The sequence below is a fragment of the Carcharodon carcharias genome, chromosome 12, assembly GCF_017639515.1.
Source record: "Carcharodon carcharias isolate sCarCar2 chromosome 12, sCarCar2.pri, whole genome shotgun sequence".
Classification (NCBI taxonomy): Eukaryota; Metazoa; Chordata; class Chondrichthyes; order Lamniformes; family Lamnidae; genus Carcharodon; species Carcharodon carcharias.
In genome coordinates this window covers 116,843,889-116,870,042 of record NC_054478.1, presented here as the reverse complement: position 1 = coordinate 116,870,042, position 26,154 = coordinate 116,843,889, and positions in this window count along the sequence as shown.

Genomic DNA, 26,154 nt, shown 5'->3' with positions numbered 1-26,154 from the left:
TATGTGACTGTTCCTGCTGCTGCTATATTCCTGTGGCTGCTATTGCTGCTGCTGTATTCCTGTGGCTATTCCTGCCGCTGTTGCATTCCTGTGGCCGTTCCTGCTGCTGCTGTATCTCAGGCTGATCCTGCTGCTGCTGTATTCCTGTAGTTGTTCCTGCTGCTGCTGAATTCCTGTGGCTGTTCCTGCTGCTGCTGTATTCCTGTGGCAGTTTCTGCTGCTGCTATATTCCTGTTGTTGTTCCCACTGCTGCTGTAAGCCTCTGGCTGTTTCTGCTGCTGTTGTATTCCTGTAGCTGTTCCTGCTGCTGCTGCATATCTATGGCTGTTCTTGCTACTGCTGTATACTTGTGGCTGTTTCTGCTGCTGCTGCTGTTTTCCTGTGGCAATTCCAGCTGCTGTTGTATTCCTGTGGCTGTTTCTGCTGCTATGTTCCTGTGGCTGTTCCGACTGCTGCTGCTGCATATCTGTGGCGTTTCCTGCTGCTGCGGTATTCCTGTGGCTGTACCTGCTGCTGGATATTTGTGGCTGATCCTGCTGCTGCTGTATTCCTGTGGCAGTTTCTGCTGCTGCTATATTCCTGTTGTTGTTCCCACTGCTGCTATAATCCTCTGGCTGTTTCTGCTGCTGTTGTATTCCTGTGGCTGTTCCTGCTGCTGCTGTATTCCTGTGGCTGTTCCTGCTGCTGCTGTATTCCTGTCGCTGTTCCTGTTGCCGCTGTATTCTTGTGGCTGTTCCTGCTGCTTCTGTAATCCTCTGCCTGTTCCTGATACTGCTGTATTCCTGTGGCTGTTCCTGATACTGCTGTATTCCCGTGGCTTTTCCTGCTGCTGCTGCATATCTGCGGCTGTTCCTGCTACTGATGCATATATATGGCTGTTCCTGCTGCTGCTATATTCCTGTGGCTGCCTTTGCTGCTGCTGTATTCCTGTGGCTATTCCTGCCGCTGTTGCATTCCTGTGGCCGTTCCTGCTGCTGCTGTATCTCAGGCTGATCCTGCTGCTGCTGTATTCCTGTTTTTGTTCCTGCTGCTGCTGAATTCCTGTGGCTGGTCCTGCTGCTGCTGTATTCCTGTGGCTGGTCCTCCTGCTGTTGTATTCGTGTGGCTGTTCCTGCTCCTGCTGCTTTATTGCTGTAGCAGTTCCTGCTGCTGCTGCATATTTGTGGCTGTTCCTGCTGCTGCTGTGTTCCTGTTGCTGCTGCTGCTGCTACTACTGTATTCCTGTGGCTGTTCCTGCTGCTGCTATTTATCTCTGGCTGTTCCTGCTGCTGTGCGTTTTCTGTCGCTGTTCCTGCTGCTGCTGTATTCCAGTGGCTGTTCCTGCTGCTGCTGCTGCATTCCTGTGGATGTTCCTGCTGCTGCTGCATATTTGTGGCTGTTCCTGCTGCTGCTGCTACTACTGTATTCCTATGGCTGTTCCTGCTGCTGCTATTTATCTCTGGCTGTTCCTGCTGCTGTGCGTTTTCTGTCGCTGTTCCTGCTGCTGCTGTATTCCATTGGCTGTTCCTGCTACTGCTATATTTCTGTGGCTGTTGGTGGTGCTGCTGTATTCCTGTGGCTGTTCCTGCTGCTGCTGCTGCAAATCTGTGGCTGTTCCTGATTCTGTGGGATTTTGTTCGATATTCCTGCTGCTGCTATATTCATCTTACTGATCCTACTGCTGCTGTATTCCCATGGCTGCTCCTATTGCTGCTGTAATCCTTTGTTCATGGTGCTGCTGCGGTATTCCTGTGGCTGTTCCTGCTGCTGCAGCATATCTGTGGCTGATCCTGCGGCTGCTGAATTCCTTTGGCTGTTCCTGATGCTGCTGCATTCCTGTGGCTGTTCCTGCTGCTGCTGTATTTGTGTGGCTGTTCCTGCTGCTGCTGTATTGCAGTCACTGTTCCTGTTGCTGCTGTATTCCTGTGGCTGTTCCTGCTGCTGCTGTATTCTTGTGGCTGTTCCTGATACTGCTGTATTCCTGTGGCTGTTCTTGCTGCTCCTGTATTCCTGTGGCGGTTACTGCTGCTGCTGCATATCTGTGGCTGTTCCTGCTACTGCTGCATATCTGTGGGTGTTCCTGTTGCTGCTATATTCCTATGGCTGCTCCTGCTGCTCCTGTATTCCTGTGGCTATTCCTGCTGCTGTTGTATTCCTGTGGCTCTTCCTGCTGCTGCTGCTGTATTCCTGTGGCTGTTCCTGCTGCTGCTGCATATTTGTGGCTGTTCCTGCTGCTGCTGTGTTCCTGTTGCTGTTGCTGCTGCTGCTACTGTATTCCTGTGGCTGTACCTGCTGCTGCTATTTATCTGTGGCTGTTCCTGATACTGTTGTATTCCTCTGGCTTTTCCTGGTGCTGCTGTATTCCTGTGGCTTTTCCTGCTGCTGCTGTATTCCTGTCACTGTTTCTGCTGCTGCTGTATTCCTGTTGCTGTTGCGGCTGCTGCTGTATTCCTGTGGCTGTTCCTGCTGCTGCATATCTGTGGCTGATCCTTCTGCTGCTGTATTGCTGTAGCTGTTCCTGCTGCTGTTGAATTCCTGTGGCTGTTCCTGCTGCTGCTGTATCCCTGTGGCTGGTCCTTCTGCTGTTGTATTCGTGTGGCTGGTCCTGCTCCTGCTGCTGTATTCCTGTGGCTGTTCCTGCTGCTGTATTCCTGTGACTGTTCCTGCTGCTGCTGAATTCCTTTGGCTGTTCCTGCTGCTGCTGCATTCCTGTGGCTTTTCCTGCTGCTGCTGCAATCCTCTGCCTGTTCCTGATACTGCTGTATTCCTGTGGCTGTTCCTGCTGCTGTATTCCCGTGGATTTTCCTGCTGCTGCTGCATATCTGCGGCTGTTCCTGCTACTGCTGCATATATGTGACTGTTCCTGCTGCTGCTATATTCCTGTGGCTGCTCTTGCTGCTGCTGTATTCCTGTGGCTAGTCCTGCCGCTGTTGCATTCCTGTGGCCGTTCCTGCTGCTGCTGTATATCAGGCTGATCCTGCTGCTGCTGTATTCCTGTTGTTGTTCCAGCTGCTGCTGAATTCCTGTGGCTGTTCCTGCTGCTGCTGTATTCCTGTGGCAGTTTCTGCTGCTGCTATATTCCTGTTGTTGTTCCCACTGCTGCTGTAATCCTCTGGCTGTTTCTGCTGCTGTTGTATTCCTGTAGCTGTTCCTGCTGCTGCTGCATATCTATGGCTGTTCTTGCTACTGCTGTATACTTGTGGCTGCTTCTGCTGCTGCTGCTGTTTTCCTGTGGCAATTCCAGCTGCTGTTGTATTCCTGTGGCTGTTCCTGCTGCTGTGTTCCTGTGGCTGTTCTGACTGCTGCTGCTGCATATCTGTGGCGTTTCCTGCAGCTGCGGTGTTCCTGTAGCTGTACCTGCTGCTGTATATTTGCGGCTGATCCTGCTGCTGCTGTATTCCTGTGGCAGTTTCTGCTGCTGCTATATTCCTGTTGTTGTTCCCACTGCTGCTATAATCCTCTGGCTGTTTCTGCTGCTGTTGTATTCCTTTGGCTGTTCCTGCTGCTGCTGTATTCCTGTGGCTGTTCCTGCTGCTGCTGTATTCCTGTCTCTGTTCCTGTTGCCGCTGTATTCTTGTGGCTGTTCCTGCTGCTTCTGTAATCCTCTGCCTGTTCCTGATACTGCTGTATTCCTGTGGCTGTTCCTGCTGCTGCTGTATTCCCGTGGCTTTTCCTGCTGCTGCTGCATATCTGCGGCTGTTCCTGCTACTGATGCATATATATGGCTGTTCCTGCTGCTGCTATATTCCTGTGGCTGCTCTTGCTGCTGCTGTATTCCTGTGGCTATTCCTGCCGCTGTTGCATTCCTGTGGCCGTTCCTGCTGCTGCTGTATCTCAGGCTGATCCTGCTGCTGCTGTATTCCTGTAGTTGTTCCTGCTGCTGCTGAATTCCTGTGGCTGGTCCTGCTGCTGTTGTATTCCTGTGGCTGGTCCTCCTGCTGTTGTATTCGTGTGGCTGTTCCTGCTCCTGCTGCTTTATTGCTGTGGCTGTTCCTGCTGCTGCTGCATATTTGTGGCTGTTCCTGCTGCTGCTGTGTTCCTGTTGCTGCTGCTGCTGCTACTACTGTATTCCTGTGGCTGTTCCTGCTGCTGCTATTTATCTCTGGCTGTTCCTGCTGCTGTGCGTTTTCTGTCGCTGTTCCTGCTGCTGCTGTATTCCAGTGGCTGTTCCTGCTGCTGCTGCTGCATTCCTGTGGATGTTCCTGCTGCTGCTGCATATTTGTGGCTGTTCCTGCTGCTGCTGCTACTACTGTATTCCTGTGGCTGTTCCTGCTGCTGCTATTTATCTCTGGCTGTTCCTGCTGCTGTGCGTTTTCTGTCGCTGTTCCTGCTGCTGCTGTATTCCATTGGCTGTTCCTGCTACTGCTATATTTCTGTGGCTGTTGGTGCTGCTGCTGTATTCCTGTGGCTGTTCCTGCTGCTGCTGCTGCAAATCTGTGGCTGTTCCTGATTCTGTGGGATTTTGTTCGATATTCCTGCTGCTGCTATATTCATCTTACTGATCCTACTGCTGCTGTATTCCCATGGCTTCTCCTATTGCTGCTGTAATCCTTTGTTCATGCTGCTGCTGCGGTATTCCTGTGGCTGTTCCTGCTGCTGCAGCATATCTGTGGCTGATCCTGCTGCTGCTGTATTCCTGTGGCAGTTTCTGCTGCTATTGTATTCCTGTGACTATTCCTGCTGCTGCTGAATTCCTTTGGCTGTTCCTGATGCTGCTGCATTCCTGTGGCTGTTCCTGCTGCTGCTGTATTTGTGTGGCTGTTCCTGCTGCTGCTGTATTGCAGTCACTGTTCCTGTTGCTGCTGTATTCCTGTGGCTGTTCCTGCTGCTGCTGTATTCTTGTGGCTGTTCCTGATACTGCTGTATTCCTGTGGCTGTTCTTGCTGCTCCTGTATTCCTGTGGCGGTTACTGCTGCTGCTGCATATCTGTGGCTGTTCCTGCTACTGCTGCATATCTGTGGGTGTTCCTGTTGCTGCTATATTCCTATGGCTGCTCCTGCTGCTCCTGTATTCCTGTGGCTATTCCAGCTGTTGTTGTATTCCTGTGGCTCTTCCTGCTGCTGCTGCTGTATTCCTGTGGCTGTTCCTGCTGCTGCTGCATATTTGTGGCTGTTCCTGCTGCTGCTGTGTTCCTGTTGCTGTTGCTGCTGCTGCTACTGTATTCCTGTGGCTGTACCTGCTGCTGCTATTTATCTGTGGCTGTTCCTGATACTGTTGTATTCCTCTGGCTTTTCCTGGTGCTGCTGTATTCCTGTGGCTTTTCCTGCTGCTGCTGTATTCCTGTCACTGTTTCTGCTGCTGCTGTATTCCTGTTGCTGTTGCGGCTGCTGCTGTATTCCTGTGGCTGTTCCTGCTGCTGCATATCTGTGGCTGATCCTTCTGCTGCTGTATTGCTGTAGCTGTTCCTGCTGCTGTTGAATTCCTGTGGCTGGTCCTTCTGCTGTTGTATTCGTGTGGCTGGTCCTGCTCCTGCTGCTGTATTCCTGTGGCTGTTCCTGCTGCTGTATTCCTGTGACTGTTCCTGCTGCTGCTGAATTCCTTTGGCTGTTCCTGCTGCTGCTACATTCCTGTGGCTGTTCCTGCTGCTGCTGTATTCCTGTGGCTGTTCCTGCTGCTGTATTCCCGTGGATTTTCCTGCTGCTGCTGCATATCAGCGGCTGTTCCTGCTACTGCTGCATATATGTGACTGTTCCTGCTGCTGCTATATTCCTGTGGCTGCTCTTGCTGCTGCTGTATTCCTGTGGCTAGTCCTGCCGCTGTTGCATTCCTGTGGCCGTTCCTGCTGCTGCTGTATCTCAGGCTGATCCTGCTGCTGCTGTATTCCTGTAGTTGTTCCTGCTGCTGCTGAATTCCTGTGGCTGTTCCTGCTGCTGCTGTATTCCTGTGGCAGTTTCTGCTGCTGCTATATTCCTGTTGTTGTTCCCACTGCTGCTGTAATCCTCTGGCTGTTTCTGCTGCTGTTGTATTCCTGTAGCTGTTCCTGCTGCTGCTGCATATCTATGGCTGTTCTTGCTACTGCTGTATACTTGTGGCTGTTTCTGCTGCTGCTGTTGTTTTCCTGTGGCAATTCCAGCTGCTGTTGTATTCCTGTGGCTGTTCCTGCTGCTGTGTTCCTGTGGCTGTTCTGACTGCTGCTGCTTCATATCTGTGGCGTTTCCTGCTGCTGCGGTGTTCCTGTGGCTGTACCTGCTGCTGGATATTTGTGGCTGATCCTGCTGCTGCTGTATTCCTGTGGCAGTTTCTGCTGCTGCTATATTCCTGTTGTTGTTCCCACTGCTGCTATAATCCTCTGGCTGTTTCTGCTGCTGTTGTATTCCTGTGGCTGTTCCTGCTGCTGCTGCATATCTATGGCTGTTCTTGCTACTGCTGTATACTTGTGGCTGTTCCTGCTGCTGCTGCTGTTTTCCTGTGGCAATTCCATCTGCTGTTGTATTCCTGTGGCTGTTCCTGCTGCTGTGTTCCTGTGGCTGTTCCGACTGCTGCTGCTGCATATCTGTGACTGTACCTGCTGCTGGATATTTGTGGCTGATCCTGCTGCTGCTCTATTCCAGCTCCTGCTGCTGCTGTATTCCCGTGGCTGTTCCTGCTGCTGCTGTATTCCTTTGGCTGTTCCTGCAGCTGCTCTATTCCTGTGGCTGTTCCTGCTGCTGCTCTATTCCTGTGGATGTTCCTGCTGCTGCTGTATTCCTGTCTCTGTTCCTGTTGCCGCTGTATTCTTGTGGCTGTTCCTGCTGCTGTTGTAATCCTCTGCCTGTTCCTGATACTGCTGTATTCCTGTGGCTGTTCCTGATACTGCTGTATTCCTGTGGCCGTTCCTGCTGCTGCTGTATTCCCGTGGCTTTTCCTGCTGCTGCTGCATATCTGCGGCTGTTCCTGCTACTGCTGCATATATGTGGCTGTTCCTGCTGCTGCTATATTCCTGTGGCTGCTCTTGCTGCTGTTGAATTCCTGTGGCTGTTCCTGCTGCTGCTGTATCCCTGTGGCTGGTCCTTCTGCTGTTGTATTCCTGTGGCTGGTCCTGCTCCTGCTGCTGTATTCCTGTGGCTGTTCCTGCTGCTGTATTCCTGTGGCAGTTCCTGCTGCTGATGCATATCTGTGGCTGTTCCTGCTACTGCTGCATATCTGTGGCTGTTCCTGCTGCTGCCATATTCCTGTGACTGTTCCTGCTGCTGCTGAATTCCTTTGGCTGTTCCTGCTGCTGCTGCATTCCTGTGGCTTTTCCTGCTGCTGCTGTAATCCTCTGCCTGTTCCTGATACTGCTGCATATATGTGGCTGTTCCTGCTGCTGCTATATTCCTGTGGTGCTCTTGCTTCTGCTGTATTCCTGTGGCTATTCCTGCCGCTGTTGCATTCCTGTGGCCGTTCCTGCTGCTGCTGTATCTCAGGCTGATCCTGCTGCTGCTGTATTCCTGTAGTTGTTCCTGCTGCTGCTGAATTCCTGTGGCTGGTCCTGCTGCTGCTGTATTCCTGTGGCTGGTCCTTCTGCTGTTGTATTCGTGTGGCTGTTCCTGCTCCTGCTGCTTTATTGATGTGGCTGTTCCTGCTGCTGCTGCATTCCTGTGGATGTTCCTGCTGCTGCTGCATATTTGTGGCTGTTCATGCTGCTGCTGTGTTCCTGTTGCTGCTGCTGCTGCTACTACTGTATTCCTGTGGCTGTTCCTGCTGCTGCTATTTATCTCTGGCTGTTCCTGCTGCTGTGCGTTTTCTGTCGCTGTTCCTGCTGCTGCTGTATTCCATTGGCTGTTCCTGCTACTGCTATATTCCTGTGGCTGTTGGTGCTGCTGCTGTATTCCTGTGGCTGTTCCTGCTGCTGCTGCTGCAAATCTGTGGCTGTTCCTGATGCTGTGGGATTTTGTTCGATATTCCTGCTGCTGCTATATTCCTCTTACTGATCCTACTGCTGCTGTAATCCCATGGCTGTTCCTATTGCTGCTGTAATCCTTTGGCTGTTCAAGCTGCTGCTGCGGTATTCCTGTGGCTGTTCCTGCTGCTGCAGCATATCTGTGGCTGATCCTGCTGCTGCTGTATTCCTGTGGCAGTTTCTGCTGCTATTGTATTCCTGTGACTATTCCTGCTGCTGCTGAATTCCTTTGGCTGTTCCTGATGCTGCTGCATTCCTGTGGCTGTTCCTGCTGCTGCTGTATTTGTGTGGCTGTTCCTGCTGCTGCGGTATTCCAGTGGCTATTCCTGCTGCTGCTGTATTCCTGTGGCTGTTCCTGCTGCTACTGCATGTCTGTGGCTGTTGGTGCTGATGTGGGATTTCTGCCGCTGTTCCTGTTGCTGCTGTATTCCTGTGGCTGTTCCTGCTGCTGCTGTATTGCAGTCACTGTTCCTGTTGCTGCTGTATTCCTGTGGCTGTTCCTGCTGCTGCTGTATTCCTGTGTCTGTTCCTGATACTGCTGTATTCCTGTGGCTGTTCTTGCTGCTCCTGTATTCCTGTGGCGGTTACTGCTGCTGCTGCATATCTGTGGCTGTTCCTGCTACTGCTGCATATCTGGGTGTTCCTGTTGCTGCTATATTCCTATGGCTGCTCCTGCTGCTCCTGTATTCCTGTGGCTATTCCTGCTGCTGTTGTATTCCTGTGGCTCTTCCTGCTGCTGCTGCTATATTCCTGTGGCTGTTCCTGCTACTGCTGCATATCTGTGGCTGTTCCTGCTGCTGCCATATTCCTGTGACTGTTCCTGCTGCTGCTGAATTCCTTTGGCTGTTCCTGCTGCTGCTGCATTCCTGTGGCTTTTCCTGCTGCTGCTGTAATCCTCTGCCTGTTCCTGATACTGCTGCATATATGTGGCTGTTCCTGCTGCTGCTATATTCCTGTGGTGCTCTTGCTTCTGCTGTATTCCTGTGGCTATTCCTGCCGCTGTTGCATTCCTGTGGCCGTTCCTGCTGCTGCTGTATCTCAGGCTGATCCTGCTGCTGCTGTATTCCTGTAGTTGTTCCTGCTGCTGCTGAATTCCTGTGGCTGGTCCTGCTGCTGCTGTATTCCTGTGGCTGGTCCTTCTGCTGTTGTATTCGTGTGGCTGTTCCTGCTCCTGCTGCTTTATTGATGTGGCTGTTCCTGCTGCTGCTGCATTCCTGTGGATGTTCCTGCTGCTGCTGCATATTTGTGGCTGTTCCTGCTGCTGCTGTGTTCCTGTTGCTGCTGCTGCTGCTACTACTGTATTCCTGTGGCTGTTCCTGCTGCTGCTATTTATCTCTGGCTGTTCCTGCTGCTGTGCGTTTTCTGTCGCTGTTCCTGCTGCTGCTGTATTCCATTGGCTGTTCCTGCTACTGCTATATTCCTGTGGCTGTTGGTGCTGCTGCTGTATTCCTGTGGCTGTTCCTGCTGCTGCTGCTGCAAATCTGTGGCTGTTCCTGATGCTGTGGGATTTTGTTCGATATTCCTGCTGCTGCTATATTCCTCTTACTGATCCTACTGCTGCTGTAATCCCATGGCTGTTCCTATTGCTGCTGTAATCCTTTGGCTGTTCAAGCTGCTGCTGCGGTATTCCTGTGGCTGTTCCTGCTGCTGCAGCATATCTGTGGCTGATCCTGCTGCTGCTGTATTCCTGTGGCAGTTTCTGCTGCTATTGTATTCCTGTGACTATTCCTGCTGCTGCTGAATTCCTTTGGCTGTTCCTGATGCTGCTGCATTCCTGTGGCTGTTCCTGCTGCTGCTGTATTTGTGTGGCTGTTCCTGCTGCTGCGGTATTCCAGTGGCTATTCCTGCTGCTGCTGTATTCCTGTGGCTGTTCCTGCTGCTACTGCATGTCTGTGGCTGTTGGTGCTGATGTGGGATTTCTGCCGCTGTTCCTGTTGCTGCTGTATTCCTGTGGCTGTTCCTGCTGCTGCTGTATTGCAGTCACTGTTCCTGTTGCTGCTGTATTCCTGTGGCTGTTCCTGCTGCTGCTGTATTCCTGTGTCTGTTCCTGATACTGCTGTATTCCTGTGGCTGTTCTTGCTGCTCCTGTATTCCTGTGGCGGTTACTGCTGCTGCTGCATATCTGTGGCTGTTCCTGCTACTGCTGCATATCTGGGTGTTCCTGTTGCTGCTATATTCCTATGGCTGCTCCTGCTGCTCCTGTATTCCTGTGGCTATTCCTGCTGCTGTTGTATTCCTGTGGCTCTTCCTGCTGCTGCTGCTATATTCCTGTGGCTGTTCCTGCTGCTGCTGCATATTTGTGGCTGTTCCTGCTGCTGCTGTGTTCCTGTTGCTGTTGCTGCTGCTGCTACTGTATTCCTGTGGCTGTACCTGCTGCTGCTATTTATCTGTGGCTGTTCCTGATACTGTTGTATTCCTCTGGCTTTTCCTGGTGCTGCTGTATTCCTGTGGCTTTTCCTGCTGCTGCTGTATTCCTGTCACTGTTTCTGCTGCTGCTGTATTCCTGTTGCTGTTGCGGCTGCTGCTGTATTCCTGTGGCTGTTCCTGCTGCTGCATATCTGTGGCTGATCCTTCTGCTGCTGTATTGCTGTAGCTGTTTCTGCTGCTGTTGAATTCCTGTGGCTGTTGCTGCTGCTGCTGTATCCCTGTGGCTGGTCCTTCTGCTGTTGTATTCGTGTGGCTGGTCCTGCTCCTGCTGCTGTATTCCTGTGGCAGTTCCGGCTGCTGCTGTATTCCAGCTGCTGCTGCTGCTGTATTCCCTTGGCTGTTCCTGCTGCTGCTGTATTCCTTTGTCTGTTTCTACTGCTGCTTTATTTCTGTGGCTGTTCCTGCTACTGCTGCATGTCTGTGGCTGTTCCTGCTGCTGCTATAATTCTGTGGCTGCTCTTGCTGCTGCTATATTCCTGTGGCTATTCCTGCCGCTGTTGCATTCCTGTGGCCGTTCCTGCTGCTGCTGTATCTCAGGCTGATCCTGCTGCTGCTGTACTCCTGTGGCTGTTTCTGCTGCTGCTGTGTACCTGTGGCTGTTCCTGTGTTCCTCTTTTTGCTGTATTCTTGCAGCTTTTCTTGGTGTTGCTGTATTCCTGTAGCTGTTCCTGCTGCTGCTGTATTCCTGTCACTGTTCCTGCTGCTGCTGTATTCCTGTTGCTGTTGCTGCTGCTGCTGTATTCCTGTGGCTGTTCCTGCTGCTGCTGCATATCTGTGGCTGTTCCTGCTGCTGCGGGATTTCTTTCGCTGTTTTTGCTGCTGCTATATTCCTGTTGCTATTCCCATGGCTGCTATATTCTTGTGGCTGTTCCTGCTTCTGCTGTAATCCTCTGCCTGTTCCTGATACTGCTGTATTCCTGTGGCTGTTCCTGCTGCTGTATTCCCGTGGATTTTCCTGCTGCTGCTGCATATCTGCGGCTGTTCCTGCTACTACTGCATATATGTGACTGTTCCTGCTGCTGCTATATTCCTGTGGCTGCTCTTGCTGCTGCTGTATTCCTGTGGCTATTCCTGCCGCTGTTGCATTCCTGTGGCCGTTCCTGCTGCTGCTGTATCTCAGGCTGATCCAGCTGCTGCTGTATTCCTGTAGTTGTTCCTGCTGCTGCTGAATTCCTGTGGCTGTTCCTGCTGCTGCTGTATTCCTGTGGCAGTTTCTGCTGCTGCTATATTCCTGTTGTTGTCCCCACTGCTGCTGTAATCCTCTGGCTGGTTCTGCTGCTGTTGTATTCCTGTAGCTGTTCCTGCTGCTGCTGCATATCTATGGCTGTTCTTGCTACTGCTGTATACCTGTGGCTGTTTCTGCTGCTGCTGCTGTTTTCCTGTGGCAATTCCAAAAGCTGTTGTATTCCTGTGGCTGTTCCTGCTGCTGTGTTCCTGTGGCTGTTCCGACTGCTGCTGCTGCATATCTGTGGCGTTTCCTGCTGCTGCGGTATTCCTGTGGCTGTACCTGCTGCTGGATATTTGTGGCTGATCCTGCTGCTGCTGATTCCTGTGGCAGTTTCTGCTGCTGCTATATTCCTGTTGTTGTTCCCACTGCTGCTATAATCCTCTGGCTGTTTCTGCTGCTGTTGTATTCCTGTGGCTGTTCCTGCTGCTGCTGTATTCCTGTGGCTGTTCCTGCTGCTGCTGTATTCCTGTCTCTGTTCCTGTTGCCGCTGTATTCTTGTGGCTGTTCCTGCTGCTGCTGTAATCCTCTGCCTGTTCCTGATACTGCTGTATTCCTGTGGCTGTTCCTGATACTGCTGTATTCCTGTGGCTGTTCCTGCTGCTGCTGTATTCCCGTGGCTTTTCCTGCTGCTGCTGCATATCTGCGGCTGTTCCTGCTACTGATGCATATACATGGCTGTTCCTGCTGCTGCTATATTCCTGTGGCTGCTCTTGCTGCTGCTGTATTCCTGTGGCTATTCCTGCCGCTGTTGCATTCCTGTGGCCGTTCCTGCTGCTGCTGTATCTCAGGCTGATCCTGCTGCTGCTGTATTCCTGTAGTTGTTCCTGCTGCTGCTGAATTCCTGTGGCTGGTCCTGCTGCTGCTGTATTCCTGTGGCTGGTCCTTCTGCTGTTGTATTCGTGTGGCTGTTTCTGCTCCTGCTGCTTTATTGCTGTGGCTGTTCCTGCTGCTGCTGCATATTTGTGGCTGTTCCTGCTGCTGCTGTGTTCCTGTTGCTGCTGCTGCTGCTCCTACTGTATTCCTGTGGCTGTTCCTGCTGCTGCTATTTATCTCTGGCTGTTCCTGCTGCTGTGCGTTTTCTGTCGCTGTTCCTGCTGCTGCTGTTTTCCATTGGCTGTTCCTGCTACTGCTATATTCCTGTGGCTGTTGGTGCTGCTGCTGTATTCCTGTGGCTGTTCCTGCTGCTGCTGCTGCAAATCTGTGGCTGTTCCAGATGCTGTGGGATTTTGTTCGATATTCCTGCTGCTGCTATATTCATCTTACAGATCCTACTGCTGCTGTATTCCCATGGCTGTTCCTATTGCTGCTGTAATCCTTTGGCTGTTCATGCTGCTGCTGCGGTATTCCTGTGGCTGTTCCTGCTGCTGCAGCATATCTGTGGCTGATCCTGCTGCTGCTGTATTCCTGTGGCAGTTTCTCCTGCTATTGTATTCCTGTGACTATTCCTGCTGCTGCTGAATTCCTTTGGCTGTTCCTGATGCTGCTGCATTCCTGTGGCTGTTCCTGCTGCTGCTGTATTTGTGTGGCTGTTCCTGCTGCTGCGGTATTCCAGTGGCTATTCCTGCTGCTGCAGTATTCCTGTCGCTGTTCCTGCTGCTACTGCATGTCTGTGGCTGTTGGTGCTGATGTGGGATTTCTGCCGCTGTTCCTGTTGCTGCTGTATTCCTGTGGCTCTTCCTGCTGCTGCTGTATTGCAGTCACTGTTCCTGTTGCTGCTGTATTCCTGTGGCTGTTCCTGCTGCTGCTGTATTCCTGTGTCTGTTCCTGATACTGCTGTATTCCTGTGGCTGTTCTTGCTGCTCCTGTATTCCTGTGGCGGTTACTGCTGCTGCTGCATATCCGTGGCTGTTCCTGCTACTGCTGCATATCTGTGGGTGTTCCTGTTGCTGCTATATTCCTATGGCTGCTCCTGCTGCTCCTGTATTCCTGTGGCTATTCCAGCTGCTGCTGTATTCCTGTGGCTGTTCCTGCTGCTGCTGCATATTTGTAGCTGTTCCTGCTGCTGCTGTGTTCCTGTTGCTGTTGCTGCTGCTGCTACTGTATTCCTGTGGCTGTACCTGCTGCTGCTATTTATCTGTGGCTGTTCCTGATACTGTTGTATTCCTCTGGCTTTTCCTGGTGCTGCTGTATTCCTGTGGCTTTTCCTGCTGCTGCTGTATTCCTGTCACTGTTTCTGCTGCTTCTGTATTCCTGTTGCTGTTGCGGCTGCTGCTGTATTCCTGTGGCTGTTCCTGCTGCTGCATATCTGTGGCTGATCCTTCTGCTGCTGTATTGCTGTAGCTGTTCCTGCTGCTGTTGAATTCCTGTGGCTGGTCCTGCTGCTGCTGTATCCCTGTGGCTGGTCCTTCTGCTGTTGTATTCGTGTGGCTGGTCCTGCTCCTGCTGCTGTATTCCTGTGGCTGTTCCTGCTGCTGTATTCCTGTGGCAGTTCCTGCTGCTGATGCATATCTGTGGCTGTTCCTGCTACTGCTGCATATCTGTGGCTGTTCCTGCTGCTGCGATATTCCTGTGACTGTTCTTGCTGCTGCTGAATTCCTTTGGCTGTTCCTGCTGCTGCTGCATTCCTGTGGCTTTTCCTGCTGCTGCTGTAATCCTCTGCCTGTTCCTGATACTGCTGTATTCCTGTGGCTGTTCCTGCTGCTGTATTCCCGTGGATTTTCCTGCTGCTGCTGCATATCTGCGGCTGTTCCTGCTACTGCTGCATATATGTGACTGTTCCTGCTGCTGCTATATTCCTGTGGCTGCTCTTGCTGCTGCTGTATTCCTGTGGCTATTCCTGCCGCTGTTGCATTCCTGTAGCTGTTCCTGCTGCTGCTGCATATCTATGGCTGTTCTTGCTACTGCTGTTTACTTGTGGCTGTTTCTGCTGCTGCTGCTGTTTTCCTGTGGCAATTCCAGCTGCTGTTGTATTCCTGTGGCTGTTCCTGCTGCTGTGTTCCTGTGGCTGTTCCGACTGCTGCTGCTGCATATCTGTGGCGTTTCCTGCTGCTGCGGTATTCCTGTGGCTGTACCTGCTGCTGGATATTTGTGGCTGATCCTGCTGCTGCTGTATTCCTGTGGCAGTTTCTGCTGCTGCTATATTCCTGTTGTTGTTCCCACTGCTGCTATAATCCTCTGGCTGTTTCTGCTGCTGTTGTATTCCTGTGGCTGTTCCTGCTGCTGCTGCATATCTATGGCTGTTCTTGCTACTGCTGTATACTTGTGGCTGTTCCTGCTGCTGCTGCTGTTTTCCTGTGGCAATTCAAGCTGCTGTTGTATTCCTGTGGCTGTTCCTGCTGCTGTGTTCCTGTGGCTGTTCCGACTGCGGCTGCTGCATATCTGTGGTGGTTCCTGCTGCTGCGGTATTCCTGTGGCTGTACCTGCTGCTGGATATTTGTGGCTGATCCTGCTGCTGCTGTATTCCTGTGGCTGTTCCAGCTGTTGCTGTATTCCTTTGGCTGTTCCTGCTGCTGTTGTATTCCTGTGGCTGTTCCTGCTGCTGGATATTTGTGGCTGATCCTGCTGCTGCTGTATTCCCGTGGCTGTTCCAGCTGTTGCTGTATTCCTTTGGCTGTTCCTGCTGCTGTTGTATTCCTGTGGCTGTTCCTGCTGCTGCTGTATTCCTGTGGCTGTTCCTGCTGCTGCTGTATTCCTGTCTCTGTTCCTGTTGCCGCTGTATTCTTGTGGCTGTTCCTGCTGCTGCTGTAATCCTCTGCCTGTTCCTGATAATGCTGTATTCCTGTGGCTGTTCCTGATACTGCTGTATTCCTGTGGCTGTTCCTGCTGCTGCTGTATTCCCGTGGCTTTTCCTGCTGCTGCTGCATATCTGCGGCTGTTCCTGCTACTGCAGCATATATGTGGCTGTTCCTGCTGCTGCTATATTCCTGTGGCTGCTCTTGCTTCTGCTGTATTCCTGTGGCTATTCCTGCCGCTGTTGCATTCCTGTGGCCGTTCCTGCTGCTGCTGTATCTCAGGCTGATCCTGCTGCTGCTGTATTCCTGTAGTTGTTCCTGCTGCTGCTGAATTCCTGTGGCTGGTCCTGCTGCTGCTGTATTGCTGTGGCTGGTCCTTCTGCTCTTGTATTCGTGTGGCTGTTCCTGCTCCTGCTGCTTTATTGCTGTGGCTGTTCCTGCTGCTGCTGCTGCATTCCTGTGGATGTTCCTGCTGCTGCTGCATATTTGTGGCTGTTCCTGCTGCTGCTGTGTTCCTGTTGCTGCTGCTGCTGCTACTACTGTATTCCTGTGGCTGTTCCTGCTGCTGCTATTTATCTCTGGCTGTTCCTGCTGCTGTGCGTTTTCTGTCGCTGTTCCTGCTGCTGCTGTATTCCATTGGCTGTTCCTGCTACTGCTATATTACTGTGGCTGTTGGTGCTGCTGTTGTATTCCTGTGGCTGTTCCTGCTGCTGCTGCTGCAAATCTCTGGCTGTTCCTGATGCTGTGGGATTTTGTTCGATATTCCTGCTGCTGCTATATTCCTCTTACTGATCCTACTGCTGCTGTATTCCCATGGCTGTTCCTATTGCTGCTGTAATCCTTTGGCTGTTCATGCTGCTGCTGCGGTTTTCCTGTGGCTGTTCCTGCTGCTGCAGCATATCTGTGGCTGATCCTGCTGCTGCTGTATTCCTGTGGCAGTTTCTGCTGCTATTGTATTCCTGTGACTATTCCTGCTGCTGCTGAATTCCTTTGGCTGTTCCTGATGCTGCTGCATCCCTGTGGCTGTTCCTGCTGCTGCTGTATTTGTGTGGCTGTTCCTGCTGCTGCGGTATTCCAGTGGCTATTCCTGCTGCTGCTGTATTCCTGTGGCTGTTCCTGCTGCGACTGCATGTCTGTGGCTGTTGGTGTTGACGTGGGATTTCTGCCGCTGTTCCTGTTGCTGCTGTATTCCTGTGGCTGTTCCTGCTGCTGCTGTATTGCAGTCACTGTTCCTGTTGCTGCTGTATTCCTGTGGCTGTTCCTGCTGCTGCTGTATTCCTGTGTCTGTTCCTGATACTGCTGTATTCCTGTGGCTGTTCTTGCTGCTCCTGTATTCCTGTTGCGGTTACTGCTGCTGCTGCATATCTGTGGCTGTTCCTGCTACTGCTGCATATCTGTGGGTGTTCCTGTTGCTGCTATATTCCTATGGCTGCTCCTGCTGCTCCTGTATTCCTGTGGCTATTCCTGCTGCTGTTGTATTCCTGTGGCTCTTCCTGCTGCTGCTGCTGTATTCCTGTGGCTGTTCCTGCTGCTGCTGTATATTTGTGGCTGTTCCTGCTGCTGCTGTGTTCCTGTTGCTGTTGCTGCTGCTGCTACTGTATTCCTGTGGCTGTACCTGCTGCTGCTATTTATCTGTGGCTGTTCCTGATACTGTTGTATTCCTCTGGCTTTTCCTGGTGCTGCTGTATTCCTGTGGCTTTTCCTGCTGCTGCTGTATTCCTGTCACTGTTTCTGCTGCTGCTGAATTCCTGTTGCTGTTGCGGCTGCTGCTGTATTCCTGTGGCTGTTCCTGCTGCTGCATATCTGTGGCTGATCCTTCTGCTGCTGTATTGCTGTAGCTGTTCCTGATGCTGTTGAATTCCTGTGGCTGTTGCTGCTGCTGCTGTATCCCTGTGGCTGGTCCTTCGGCTGTTGTATTCCTGTGGCTGGTCCTGCTCCTGCTGCTGTATTCCTGTGGCTGTTCCGGCTGCTGCTGTATTCCAGCTGCTGCTGCTGCTGTATTCCCTTGGCTGTTCCTGCTGCTGCTGTATTCCTTTGTCTGTTCCTACTGCTGCTTTATTTCTGTGGCTGTTCCTGCTACTGCTGCATGTCTGTGGCTGTTCCTGCTGCTGCTATAATCCTGTGGCTGCTCTTGCTGCTGCTATATTCCTGTGGCTATTCCTGCCGCTGTTGCATTCCTGTGGCCGTTCCTGCTGCTGCTGTATCTCAGGCTGATCCTGCTGCTGCTGTATTCCTGTGGCTGTTTCTGCTGCTGCTGTGTACCTGTGGCTGTTCCTGTGTTCCTCTTTTTGCTGTATTCTTGCAGCTTTTCTTGGTGTTGCTGTATTCCTGTAGCTGTTCCTGCTGCTGCTGTATTCCTGTCACTGTTCCTGCTGCTGCTGTATTCCTGTTGCTGTTGCTGCTGCTGCTGTATTCCTGTGCCTGTTCCTGCTGCTGCTGCATATCTGTGGCTGTTCCTGCTGCTGTGGGATTTCTTTCGCTGTTTTTGCTGCTGCTATATTCCTGTTGCTATTCCCATGGCTGCTATATTCCCTTGGCTGATCCTGCTGCTGCTGTAATCCTGCGGCTGTTCCTGCTGTTGCTGCTGCAAATCTGTGGCTGTTCCTGATGCTGTGGGATTTTGTTCGATATTCCTGCTGCTGCTATATTCCTCTTACTGATCCTACTGCTGCTGTATTCCCATGGCTGTTCCTATTGCTGCTGTAATCCTTTGGCTGTTCATGCTGCTGCTGCGGTATTCCTGTGGCTGTTCCTGCTGCTGCAGCATATCTGTGGCTGATCCTGCTGCTGCTGTATTCCTGTGGCAGTTTCTGCTACTATTGTATTCCTGTGACTATTCCTGCTGCTGCTGAATTCCTTTGGCTGTTCCTGATGCTGCTGCATCCCTGTGGCTGTTCCTGCTGCTGCTGTATTTGTGTGGCTGTTCCAGCTGCTGCGGTATTCCAGTGGCTATTCCTGCTGCTGCTGTATTCCTGTGGCTGTTCCTGCTGCGACTGCATGTCTGTGGCTGTTGGTGCTGATGTGGGATTTCTGCCGCTGTTCCTGTTGCTGCTGTATTCCTGTGGCTGTTCCTGCTGCTGCTGTATTGCAGTCACTGTTCCTGTTGCTGCTGTATTCCTGTGGCTGTTCCTGCTGCTGCTGTATTCCTGTGGCTGTTCCTGATACTGCTGTATTCCTGTGGCTGTTCTTGCTGCTCCTGTATTCCTGTGGCGGTTACTGCTGCTGCTGCATATCTGTGGCTGTTCCTGATACTGCTGCATATCTGTGGGTGTTCCTGTTGCTGCTATATTCCTATGGCTGCTCCTGCTGCTCCTGTATTCTTGTGGCTATTCCTGCTGCTGTTGTATTCCTGTGGCTCTTCCTGCTGCTGCTGCTGTATTCCTGTGGCTGTTCCTGCTGCTGCTGCATATTTGTGGCTGTTCCTGCTGCTGCTGTGTTCCTGTTGCTGTTGCTGCTGCTGCTACTGTATTCCTGTGGCTGTACCTGCTGCTGCTATTTATCTGTGGCTGTTCCTGATACTGTTGTATTCCTCTGGCTTTTCCTGGTGCTGCTGTATTCCTGTGGCTGTTCCTGATACTGCTGTATTCCTGTGGCCGTTCCTGCTGCTGCTGTATTCCCGTGGCTTTTCCTGCTGCTGCTGCATATCTGCGGCTGTTCCTGCTACTGCTGCATATATGTGGCTGTTCCTGCTGCTGCTATATTCCTGTGGCTGCTCTTGCTGCTGTTGAATTCCTGTGGCTGTTCCTGCTGCTGCTGTATCCCTGTGGCTGGTCCTTCTGCTGTTGTATTCCTGTGGCTGGTCCTGCTCCTGCTGCTGTATTCCTGTGGCTGTTCCTGCTGCTGTATTCCTGTGGCAGTTCCTGCTGCTGATGCATATCTGTGGCTGTTCCTGCTACTGCTGCATATCTGTGGCTGTTCCTGCTGCTGCCATATTCCTGTGACTGTTCCTGCTGCTGCTGAATTCCTTTGGCTGTTCCTGCTGCTGCTGCATTCCTGTGGCTTTTCCTGCTGCTGCTGTAATCCTCTGCCTGTTCCTGATACTGCTGCATATATGTGGCTGTTCCTGCTGCTGCTATATTCCTGTGGCTGCTCTTGCTTCTGCTGTATTCCTGTGGCTATTCCTGCCGCTGTTGCATTCCTGTGGCCGTTCCTGCTGCTGCTGTATCTCAGGCTGATCCTGCTGCTGCTGTATTCCTGTAGTTGTTCCTGCTGCTGCTGAATTCCTGTGGCTGGTCCTGCTGCTGCTGTATTCCTGTGGCTGGTCCTTCTGCTGTTGTATTCGTGTGGCTGTTCCTGCTCCTGCTGCTTTATTGATGTGGCTGTTCCTGCTGCTGCTGCATTCCTGTGGATGTTCCTGCTGCTGCTGCATATTTGTGGCTGTTCCTGCTGCTGCTGTGTTCCTGTTGCTGCTGCTGCTGCTACTACTGTATTCCTGTGGCTGTTCCTGCTGCTGCTATTTATCTCTGGCTGTTCCTGCTGCTGTGCGTTTTCTGTCGCTGTTCCTGCTGCTGCTGTATTCCATTGGCTGTTCCTGCTACTGCTATATTCCTGTGGCTGTTGGTGCTGCTGCTGTATTCCTGTGGCTGTTCCTGCTGCTGCTGCTGCAAATCTGTGGCTGTTCCTGATGCTGTGGGATTTTGTTCGATATTCCTGCTGCTGCTATATTCCTCTTACTGATCCTACTGCTGCTGTAATCCCATGGCTGTTCCTATTGCTGCTGTAATCCTTTGGCTGTTCAAGCTGCTGCTGCGGTATTCCTGTGGCTGTTCCTGCTGCTGCAGCATATCTGTGGCTGATCCTGCTGCTGCTGTATTCCTGTGGCAGTTTCTGCTGCTATTGTATTCCTGTGACTATTCCTGCTGCTGCTGAATTCCTTTGGCTGTTCCTGATGCTGCTGCATTCCTGTGGCTGTTCCTGCTGCTGCTGTATTTGTGTGGCTGTTCCTGCTGCTGCGGTATTCCAGTGGCTATTCCTGCTGCTGCTGTATTCCTGTGGCTGTTCCTGCTGCTACTGCATGTCTGTGGCTGTTGGTGCTGATGTGGGATTTCTGCCGCTGTTCCTGTTGCTGCTGTATTCCTGTGGCTGTTCCTGCTGCTGCTGTATTGCAGTCACTGTTCCTGTTGCTGCTGTATTCCTGTGGCTGTTCCTGCTGCTGCTGTATTCCTGTGTCTGTTCCTGATACTGCTGTATTCCTGTGGCTGTTCTTGCTGCTCCTGTATTCCTGTGGCGGTTACTGCTGCTGCTGCATATCTGTGGCTGTTCCTGCTACTGCTGCATATCTGGGTGTTCCTGTTGCTGCTATATTCCTATGGCTGCTCCTGCTGCTCCTGTATTCCTGTGGCTATTCCTGCTGCTGTTGTATTCCTGTGGCTCTTCCTGCTGCTGCTGCTATATTCCTGTGGCTGTTCCTGCTGCTGCTGCATATTTGTGGCTGTTCCTGCTGCTGTGTTCCTGTTGCTGTTGCTGCTGCTGCTACTGTATTCCTGTGGCTGTACCTGCTGCTGCTATTTATCTGTGGCTGTTCCTGATACTGTTGTATTCCTCTGGCTTTTCCTTGTGCTGCTGTATTCCTGTCACTGTTTCTGCTGCTGCTGTATTCCTGTTGCTGTTGCGGCTGCTGCTGTATTCCTGTGGCTGTTCCTGCTGCTGCATATCTGTGGCTGATCCTTCTGCTGCTGTATTGCTGTAGCTGTTTCTGCTGCTGTTGAATTCCTGTGGCTGTTGCTGCTGCTGCTGTATCCCTGTGGCTGGTCCTTCTGCTGTTGTATTCGTGTGGCTGGTCCTGCTCCTGCTGCTGTATTCCTGTGGCAGTTCCGGCTGCTGCTGTATTCCAGCTGCTGCTGCTGCTGTATTCCCTTGGCTGTTCCTGCTGCTGCTGTATTCCTTTGTCTGTTTCTACTGCTGCTTTATTTCTGTGGCTGTTCCTGCTACTGCTGCATGTCTGTGGCTGTTCCTGCTGCTGCTATAATTCTGTGGCTGCTCTTGCTGCTGCTATATTCCTGTGGCTATTCCTGCCGCTGTTGCATTCCTGTGGCCGTTCCTGCTGCTGCTGTATCTCAGGCTGATCCTGCTGCTGCTGTACTCCTGTGGCTGTTTCTGCTGCTGCTGTGTACCTGTGGCTGTTCCTGTGTTCCTCTTTTTGCTGTATTCTTGCAGCTTTTCTTGGTGTTGCTGTATTCCTGTAGCTGTTCCTGCTGCTGCTGTATTCCTGTCACTGTTCCTGCTGCTGCTGTATTCCTGTTGCTGTTGCTGCTGCTGCTGTATTCCTGTGGCTGTTCCTGCTGCTGCTGCATATCTGTGGCTGTTCCTGCTGCTGCGGGATTTCTTTCGCTGTTTTTGCTGCTGCTATATTCCTGTTGCTATTCCCATGGCTGCTATATTCTTGTGGCTGTTCCTGCTTCTGCTGTAATCCTCTGCCTGTTCCTGATACTGCTGTATTCCTGTGGCTGTTCCTGCTGCTGTATTCCCGTGGATTTTCCTGCTGCTGCTGCATATCTGCGGCTGTTCCTGCTACTACTGCATATATGTGACTGTTCCTGCTGCTGCTATATTCCTGTGGCTGCTCTTGCTGCTGCTGTATTCCTGTGGCTATTCCTGCCGCTGTTGCATTCCTGGGGCCGTTCCTGCTGCTGCTGTATCTCAGGCTGATCCAGCTGCTGCTGTATTCCTGTAGTTGTTCCTGCTGCTGCTGAATTCCTGTGGCTGTTCCTGCTGCTGCTGTATTCCTGTGGCAGTTTCTGCTGCTGCTATATTCCTGTTGTTGTCCCCACTGCTGCTGTAATCCTCTGGCTGGTTCTGCTGCTGTTGTATTCCTGTAGCTGTTCCTGCTGCTGCTGCATATCTATGGCTGTTCTTGCTACTGCTGTATACCTGTGGCTGTTTCTGCTGCTGCTGCTGTTTTCCTGTGGCAATTCCAAAAGCTGTTGTATTCCTGTGGCTGTTCCTGCTGCTGTGTTCCTGTGGCTGTTCCGACTGCTGCTGCTGCATATCTGTGGCGTTTCCTGCTGCTGCGGTATTCCTGTGGCTGTACCTGCTGCAGGATATTTGTGGCTGATCCTGCTGCTGCTGATTCCTGTGGCAGTTTCTGCTGCTGCTATATTCCTGTTGTTGTTCCCACTGCTGCTATAATCCTCTGGCTGTTTCTGCTGCTGTTGTATTCCTGTGGCTGTTCCTGCTGCTGCTGTATTCCTGTGGCTGTTCCTGCTGCTGCTGTATTCCTGTCTCTGTTCCTGTTGCCGCTGTATTCCTGTGGCTGTTCCTGCTGCTGCTGTAATCCTCTGCCTGTTCCTGATACTGCTGTATTCCTGTGGCTGTTCCTGATACTGCTGTATTCCTGTGGCTGTTCCTGCTGCTGCTGTATTCCCGTGGCTTTTCCTGCTGCTGCTGCATATCTGCGGCTGTTCCTGCTACTGATGCATATACATGGCTGTTCCTGCTGCTGCTATATTCCTGTGGCTGCTCTTGCTGCTGCTGTATTCCTGTGGCTATTCCTGCCGCTGTTTCATTCCTGTGGCCGTTCCTGCTGCTGCTGTATCTCAGGCTGATCCTGCTGCTGCTGTATTCCTGTAGTTGTTCCTGCTGCTGCTGAATTCCTGTGGCTGGTCCTGCTGCTGCTGTATTCCTGTGGCTGGTCCTTCTGCTGTTGTATTCGTGTGGCTGTTCCTGCTCCTGCTGCTTTATTGCTGTGGCTGTTCCTGCTGCTGCTGCATATTTGTGGCTGTTCCTGCTGCTGCTGTGTTCCTGTTGCTGCTTCTGCTGCTCCTACTGTATTCCTGTGGCTGTTCCTGCTGCTGCTATTTATCTCTGGCTGTTCCTGCTGCTGTGCGTTTTCTGTCGCTGTTCCTGCTGCTGCTGTTTTCCATTGGCTGTTCCTGCTACTGCTATATTCCTGTGGCTGTTGGTGCTGCTGCTGTATTCCTGTGGCTGTTCCTGCTGCTGCTGCTGCAAATCTGTGGCTGTTCCAGATGCTGTGGGATTTTGTTCGATATTCCTGCTGCTGCTATATTCATCTTACAGATCCTACTGCTGCTGTATTCCCATGGCTGTTCCTATTGCTGCTGTAATCCTTTGGCTGTTCATGCTGCTGCTGCGGTATTCCTGTGGCTGTTCCTGCTGCTGCAGCATATCTGTGGCTGATCCTGCTGCTGCTGTATTCCTGTGGCAGTTTCTCCTGCTATTGTATTCCTGTGACTATTCCTGCTGCTGCTGAATTCCTTTGGCTGTTCCTGATGCTGCTGCATTCCTGTGGCTGTTCCTGCTGCTGCTGTATTTGTGTGGCTGTTCCTGCTGCTGCGGTATTCCAGTGGCTATTCCTGCTGCTGCAGTATTCCTGTCGCTGTTCCTGCTGCGACTGCATGTCTGTGGCTGTTGGTGCTGATGTGGGATTTCTGCCGCTGTTCCTGCTGCTGCTGTATTCCTGTGGCTCTTCCTGCTGCTGCTGTATTGCAGTCACTGTTCCTGTTGCTGCTGTATTCCTGTGGCTGTTCCTGCTGCTGCTGTATTCCTGTGTCTGTTCCTGATACTGCTGTATTCCTGTGGCTGTTCTTGCTGCTCCTGTATTCCTGTGGCGGTTACTGCTGCTGCTGCATATCTGTGGCTGTTCCTGCTACTGCTGCATATCTGTGGGTGTTCCTGTTGCTGCTATATTCCTATGGCTGCTCCTGCTGCTCCTGTATTCCTGTGGCTATTCCAGCTGCTGTTGTATTCCTGTGGCTCTTTCCTGCTGCTGCTGTATTCCTGTGGCTGTTCCTGCTGCTGCTGCATATTTGTAGCTGTTCCTGCTGCTGCTGTGTTCCTGTTGCTGTTGCTGCTGCTGCTACTGTATTCCTGTGGCTGTACCTGCTGCTGCTATTTATCTGTGGCTGTTCCTGATACTGTTGTATTCCTCTGGTTTTTCCTGGTGCTGCTGTATTCCTGTGGCTTTTCCTGCTGCTGCTGTATTCCTGTCACTGTTTCTGCTGCTTCTGTATTCCTGTTGCTGTTGCAGCTGCTGCTGTATTCCTGTGGCTGTTCCTGCTGCTGCTTATCTGTGGCTGATCCTTCTGCTGCTGTATTGCTGTAGCTGTTCCTGCAGCTGTTGAATTCCTGTGGCTGTTCCCGCTGCTGCTGTATCCCTGTGGCTGGTCCTTCTGCTGTTGTATTCGTGTGGCTGGTCCTGCTCCTGCTGCTGTATTCCTGTGGCTGTTCCTGCTGCTGTATTCCTGTGGCAGTTCCTGCTGCTGATGCATATCTGTGGCTGTTCCTGCTACTGCTGCATATCTGTGGCTGTTCCTGCTGCTGCGATATTCCTGTGACTGTTCTTGCTGCTGCTGAATTCCTTTGGCTGTTCCTGCTGCTGCTGCATTCCTGTGGCTTTTCCTGCTGCTGCTGTAATCCTCTGCCTGTTCCTGATACTGCTGTATTCCTGTGGCTGTTCCTGCTGCTGTATTCCCGTGGATTTTCCTGCTGCTGCTGCATATCTGCGGCTGTTCCTGCTACTGCTGCATATATGTGACTGTTCCTGCTGCTGCTATATTCCTGTGGCTGCTCTTGCTGCTGCTGTATTCCTGTGGCTATTCCTGCCGCTGTTGCATTCCTGTAGCTGTTCCTGCTGCTGCTGCATATCTATGGCTGTTCTTGCTACTGCTGTTTACTTGTGGCTGTTTCTGCTGCTGCTGCTGTTTTCCTGTGGCAATTCCAGCTGCTGTTGTATTCCTGTGGCTGTTCCTGCTGCTGTGTTCCTGTGGCTGTTCCGACTGCTGCTGCTGCATATCTGTGGCGTTTCCTGCTGCTGCCGTATTCCTGTGGCTGTACCTGCTGCTGGATATTTGTGGCTGATCCTGCTGCTGCTGTATTCCTGTGGCAGTTTCTGCTGCTGCTATATTCCTGTTGTTGTTCCCACTGCTGCTATAATCCTCTGGCTGTTTCTGCTGCTGTTGTATTCCTGTGGCTGTTCCTGCTGCTGCTGCATATCTATGGCTGTTCTTGCTACTGCTGTATACTTGTGGCTGTTCCTGCTGCTGCTGCTGTTTTCCTGTGGCATTTCAAGCTGCTGTTGTATTCCTGTGGCTGTTCCTGCTGCTGTGTTCCTGTGGCTGTTCCGACTGCGGCTGCTGCATATCTGTGGTGGTTCCTGCTGCTGCGGTATTCCTGTGGCTGTACCTGCTGCTGGATATTTGTGGCTGATCCTGCTGCTGCTGTATTCCAGCTCCTGCTGCTGCTGTATTCCCGTGGCTGTTCCAGCTGTTGCTGTATTCCTTTGGCTGTTCCTGCTGCTGTTGTATTCCTGTGGCTGTTCCTGCTGCTGCTGTATTCCTGTGGCTGTTCCTGCTGCTACTGTATTCCTGTCTCTGTTCCTGTTGCCGCTGTATTCTTGTGGCTGTTCCTGCTGCTGCTGTAATCCTCTGCCTGTTCCTGATAATGCTGTATTCCTGTGGCTGTTCCTGATACTGCTGTATTCCTGTGGCTGTTCCTGCTGCTGCTGTATTCCCGTGGCTTTTCCTGCTGCTGCTGCATATCTGCGGCTGTTCCTGCTACTGCAGCATATATGTGGCTGTTCCTGCTGCTGCTATATTCCTGTGGCTGCTCTTGCTTCTGCTGTATTCCTGTGGCTATTCCTGCCGCTGTTGCATTCCTGTGGCCGTTCCTGCTGCTGCTGTATCTCAGGCTGATCCTGCTGCTGCTGTATTCCTGTAGTTGTTCCTGCTGCTGCTGAATTCCTGTGGCTGGTCCTGCTGCTGCTGTATTGCTGTGGCTGGTCCTTCTGCTCTTGTATTCGGGTGGCTGTTCCTGCTCCTGCTGCTTTATTGCTGTGGCTGTTCCTGCTGCTGCTGCTGCATTCCTGTGGATGTTCCTGCTGCTGCTGCATATTTGTGGCTGTTCCTGCTGCTGCTGTGTTCCTGTTGCTGCTGCTGCTGCTACTACTGTATTCCTGTGGCTGTTCCTGCTGCTGCTATTTATCTCTGGCTGTTCCTGCTGCTGTGCGTTTTCTGTCGCTGTTCCTGCTGCTG